Genomic DNA, 5,930 nt, shown 5'->3' on the forward strand with positions numbered 1-5,930 from the left:
ATATAATAAAAGTGAGAGATGTGTTAGGAGGGTACCTTTTCTGGGAGAATTTCGTGTACAGGATGGTACTACAGGCAGGTTGAAATCCTAAATGGTGACAATTTTGGGTTAAATATTTGCACTTGACCCAGGAGTAGTGATACAATGTATTAATATTAGCAAAAAATGAATTATTGTCATATAGAGACCATATTGTATCGAAGGTGAGTACATTGCCATGTCCTATATTTCACCTACTCATAGCCTGTAGTTTTATATGTATTGCGTTCCTATAATTTGCTGATTGGAATGTAAATTTGTGTACTAGGTCAGCACTAGCTCAGTGAGCTCACTATTGATACTATGTCATTACTCTAACTTGTAATGATAACTGTCTATATTATGACATACATGTATTTACTGACTTCCGTGTGGTAGTAACTTATACTTACTTGCATAAAGCCATATCTATCTTTTGAGTGATAATTGATAATCAGGGTCTTCCCAGTCTTCAATCACAGCCCCTTCCTCTCGACCCTATAATTATAAGATTAATAAATAGTTGATTAGTGTTTTTGTAATAACTTACAATATCATATTTTACCCACAATACCGAACTCTCTCTTCGTCGCTAGTTTTATTAGCCATAATACTTGGTAACAGTTAAATCTAGTTGAAACAGATATTAATATAATTATAGAGATGTTCATCATGAAATTGCTATGTCATTAACCTTGTTACAGTCAATTATATGACACCTTGTTATATATGTACATGTAATATATGAACACAAGTATTTACTAATCAACACTACGACACTCATAAGTGATTAACTCAATTTCCTTTATAGCTCTATATAAGGTTTACCACAAACATTCTTTTCTCATATATAAATCATTTATCATCTCTAAAAGCATCAAAATAAAGGTAAAACCAGGAAACTGACAACTAAAAGATAAAAAAACAATTATTAAGACAATCAAATCACAAGATTATAGTGTAGTGCATTCGTTTATAAAGTGTGACAGTTAGCTCCTTATTAAGTGGGAAGAGACCAATGACTTGTGGGATATAATTTAATCAATTAGTCTGTACATGTATCCTAATAGGATGACACTAGTTAATTAGCTCGCTCATTTGGTCAATATATAGTAGTAATAATAATATTATCATAATTCGACTTTATAATAATATAGACTAGACCTATACTCCAACAAGTTTTGTAAGGTAATAATAAACAATAATAGTCAACAGATAAACTCATATTATACTGCTGACTGCTGTTATCGAGGAGTTCGGAGCCATCATGACAAGTGCTATAGATACTGTTATAAGTATGGCTATTGATATAATGGTTGTTTGGTCCAAACATGTAAATTTAGACAGTCTAAAGATATGATCAAACACATCAAAGATACAGTATAATGAAATGATGATTATGAAAAACTTATCATACTAGATTAATCAAACTTGTTTTGTCCATACTAGCAAGTTTGTTGATAATCAGGATAATAGTGTGTTTGTTGCTTGCTAATCAGAATAACAGCACATTACCTTTCCTTAGTTTATATGATGCATATAACGAGTGCATTTTTCCACATGTCATCATTCACAAAGGATAGTTGTTTTTAAATGTACTATGGTCTGACTGCAATGTTATTGTGTAACAAAGGGCAATTCATTCAGTATGAACTAACTTCCCCTAGTGGACATATCATGGAAAAATCAAAACAAGCCGTTGACTTGTCTACCATTTCGTATATTACATGGGACATCTTAAATTAGCATCACTATGGATGAAAGACAATAGTTGTACTATAATATGTATTGTACATATAACTTCCTTAGTCCACATACAAAGGTATAATGTCATGTTCCTACTACAATACCATATACGGGCAACTGACAGGTCTTACAATAAAGCTGGTCCCCACTGTGCCAATGTCCTGGAACATATCGCACTAATATTAAATCAACGTGCCTTGAGCTCTGAGACATGTTAAACCGCCAATGAAACCAACCGAATGTAATCACAATAAGAATAACTCTCAATATTGATATATCACAATAGGAAACTCATATTGAACAACGTTATAATACTATAGTCCATATATAATGACTGAGAGGGTCTCTCTACATATCAAACACATGATAGATTTAACAAACATTTATTGCCTTATTATATTATTAAATGTGTATTGTTCAGTAGTTATGTTGTGACTCCTCTCCCAAAATGTTGAAAACATAATAGACAACCAGTGAGAGCAAGGGAGTTCGTTGAAAGGATCTGACACAAGCACTATGATTACATCCACAACTGCCATCCATTAGATCCCGAGTTATGTTATTCACGAGTTATTTATCATCCTTGTGCTCATGAATGCTTTTCCATAGTAATTTGATGTCAATTTACATGTAATGGATAAAGATCAAAGGTCACCTATAAATTGCTTATGGCCAATGATAAATGTTAACCAACACACAGTAAGACAACTGTAGTTTTCACATCTCAAAGTAAAGAAAATCAACTGACTCAACTAGACTACCTAGATACTAGGGCACAGATCACAACTTAGTAACAAACTACAACTCTCCATTCGATACCAACATACTTTACTACCTCTCTGTCCTCTCTCCCTCCTCTTTCTCCCATTCTCTCTTTATTGATCACTGGACAGTCTAGTGTTATAGGTGTTCATACAAGGAATAGATATTAATTTCAGGTTCTATATTGTTTTAAACAAGTGAACGGAACGGAACATCAAACGACTCACCTTTCTCTTGTGTCACTAAACACTCTTGCTATTGTTGAACAGACTTCAGATCGAGTACTACAGTAGACACCAAATTGTACTCTCTTTCTCGTACACACGGATATTTTAATAGCAGAATATATTACGTTGCTATGACCACGCCAGTTCACTAATAAATTAAACCAGATAATATAATTATTAAATTAATTAAGTCAACGACAAAGTAAAAGAAACTATTAATTTTAAGAGTATTGATTTTTTTTCTCCATTGAAATGTTCAATTAATAATAATAATAGTAAAAGTTCTGAGGTAGTGAAATTATTGTTCCATAGGCTGATCTCCACCTTCAGGAACCTAGAATAAAAAAAATTATAAAGTATTAACATATTACATTAGATAATAAAACAGAAACCTGATCCGGCTGTTCCAATGGTCTATCCATCTAATAAAGGGCAAATACAAATGTAATACAACATTATTATGAAATGAAATATAAGTTTCAACAGGAACTAACCTGCATCTCTTCCTCAGGTGCTCTGTCATCATCCTAAAACAAAAGGAAATGAGAATTGATCTATATAGACTCAATTCCCATTCTCTTAGAGTCTGGGAATGAGACATTTACTCTTGGTCTTTTGTCGAACCTCCTTTAGTAGTATCCATAACATCCAACTTTGTGTTGAGAACATTATTAAGAAAACAAAATCCCATTTTGATAGACCCCTAACCCATAATATGTATCAGTACTACATTTGGCACAATATTTCATTGTCCAATAGTCTTATTTACTATAATACTATCAAACACAGGTACGACAAAGGTTTGGACTCTATCATCATCAAGAATGTCTAACTTTTTCTCTTCTCCTACACACGTGTGTATAACTGACATTCTAGAGAGAGAATGATGTTATAGTTTATACATCATGTGACCTTCTCTGACCTTTGAAGTCAATTCTGCATCATTGGGTAAACATTCTCGAAGTGCCAGTAAACCGTGATCAATAAGTTTCATCAGAGAAGCTAGAGAGAGAGAGAGAGAGGGGGGGGGGGAGAGGGAGAGGAGAGAGGGGGTATAGTAGAAGGCTGAAGGTACTTCTGTGTCTTACCATCCTGAAAGCAATCCAAGTTTTTCTCTAAATATGTTCTTGCTGATTGAGATCTAGCTCCAATGGCCATGATTTGCCGTCATAATAATTTGATGAGGGACATGTTTGAAATAAGTGAGGACCTAGAGGGACTAAACAGAACAAGTGACGCATTATTCACATAATAACGTAAACTCTTTATAATTTAAACAGAAATATTTGTTTGTATAAGTACTGCGTGAACAATTTCTAACACAGTGTTCATTTATACAACAACACAAATACAAACCAATGTTTTATGTTTTAGTTATGTTGGGATGTATTGTACAAGGGGTGTGGCTTAAATGCACAGACAGCACAAAGCAAAGCTTAGTACTCTATAAGCACACACATCCATACACACACTACTCATTATGTTATAAATAACAATAATTATAATTAATTGCACAAAATTAGTACAATTGTTTGATGTGTTGTTATTAACAAAAAAGAACGAAGAATTAACAGATGCTATGAGAAGATACTAAATGATTTAAAACTCAGTTCAACCATCTCTATAATACTAATGTAGGAAATTCAGTTGTAACACACATCATAATTAAATTATCTAGTTTTCTACTAAAAATTTGTACATAAAAAATAAAGGACTTATTGATCATATACAATGCTACTATAAGATCACTGATATATATCAGGCATACTAAGAATACAAACAAAAACTAAAGGAGATACTTACATCATATCCAGCAATTAGCATACCCACTCCATATGGTCGTCGACCATACACTTGAGTACAATTTGCATTTTCTAATAATAGAGTCAAGATAATATATGGAGAAATATGTTGTCATGGTAATATTGACGTTGCATAAAGGATACTGTCTCCTACGGCAGACACTAGGTCTTGATACAGGAAGTGGAATATTGAAAAAGTAACGAGAGTTTAGACACTCAGTTCTCATAAATTTACACAAAAGTCTACCATCAGCAGTATGGACCGGCAATAGACACGCCACATGATCATCTACTGGATAGATCCTTCTTCTGATAAGAGGAAAGATCAGATGTAGATCGTTTGAGAGCTACAAGGATCACGTGAGTTTTAGATTTAAGACCTACAGTTGCTGAGCCCTACATAATAGAAGTATGTTCATAAAACCTAGCTTATTAACTGCATCCAAATTAATGATAGTTAATTGTACAATATTTGCATGCAAAAAACAGGTTTAAGAATTTCAACAAAACCTGTGACTGCTTCCATTGCATACTCCAATTTGTGTATCTACCTTGAGGGGCTCCAGGTGGCAACATCATTATCATACTGGTTACGAAACTAGGAAAATATAATACACTGATGTCAAATAACAAAAGCTAGATTTTTTACCATATTTCATAGTATTTCTGAAGATGGTCATAACAATATTGCTGAATGGAAAAAAAACGTGGGTAAAAGATGTTGCTCTAATTAGAGCTCGTCTTGGTATAAATAGTAAGACATGTACTATACTATCTATCGTACATGGTCTTGAAGACCCCATTAGCCACACCTACTTACTTATAAAAGAGGCAAGTGATTACACGTCGTTTGACTGATTAACGACGAAACACATCTAGACACGATCTTAGAGTGGAGAAGGTAATGAATCAATCATTTTTTTACATCGAGTGATTATGTGAAATAATAGAGTGTGATTATCAACTCTATCTTAATTCCAATTAAATTGTGATTACATAGTAAATGTACCTCTATTGTACACAGGTCGTATCACTATGGCAAACTTCTCAACTCCGTCTTTGGCCTCACTGTATTCTTAATTCTCTCATGGTTCTGATGCATATTAGAATCTGAAGAATCTGATGATTATATCCAAGTTCCAGACATTATCAATCGTTATCTGTTACATCATAGATATCCCATCATCAGTGTCAGTTGGAGCTAAACTATTAGAAGGTATTCAGTCTTTATCATATTATGACTGTTTGAACAGTGTTGGGGAAATGCGGAAAGTGATTTGGCTCTTTATCGAATAGCGGGTGTAGTCTCATGGGGTTTGACATAACTGTTATTTGTTCACTGTGGGCGTCGTGAGAATTTGCATACTGGCTATAC

At 33.6% G+C, this 5,930-nt stretch overlaps 1 pseudogene; it reads right to left on the reverse strand.

The window, feature by feature from the left end:
* Positions 1-3,051: 3,051 nt before the first annotated feature.
* On the reverse strand, positions 3,052-5,153 carry LOC121367168 (annotated as a pseudogene).
* Between the last annotated feature and the right edge of the window lie 777 nt (positions 5,154-5,930).

This window comes from Gigantopelta aegis, unplaced genomic scaffold (genome assembly GCF_016097555.1).
Source record: "Gigantopelta aegis isolate Gae_Host unplaced genomic scaffold, Gae_host_genome ctg9598_pilon_pilon, whole genome shotgun sequence".
In the NCBI taxonomy this organism is placed as follows: Eukaryota; Metazoa; Mollusca; class Gastropoda; order Neomphalida; family Peltospiridae; genus Gigantopelta; species Gigantopelta aegis.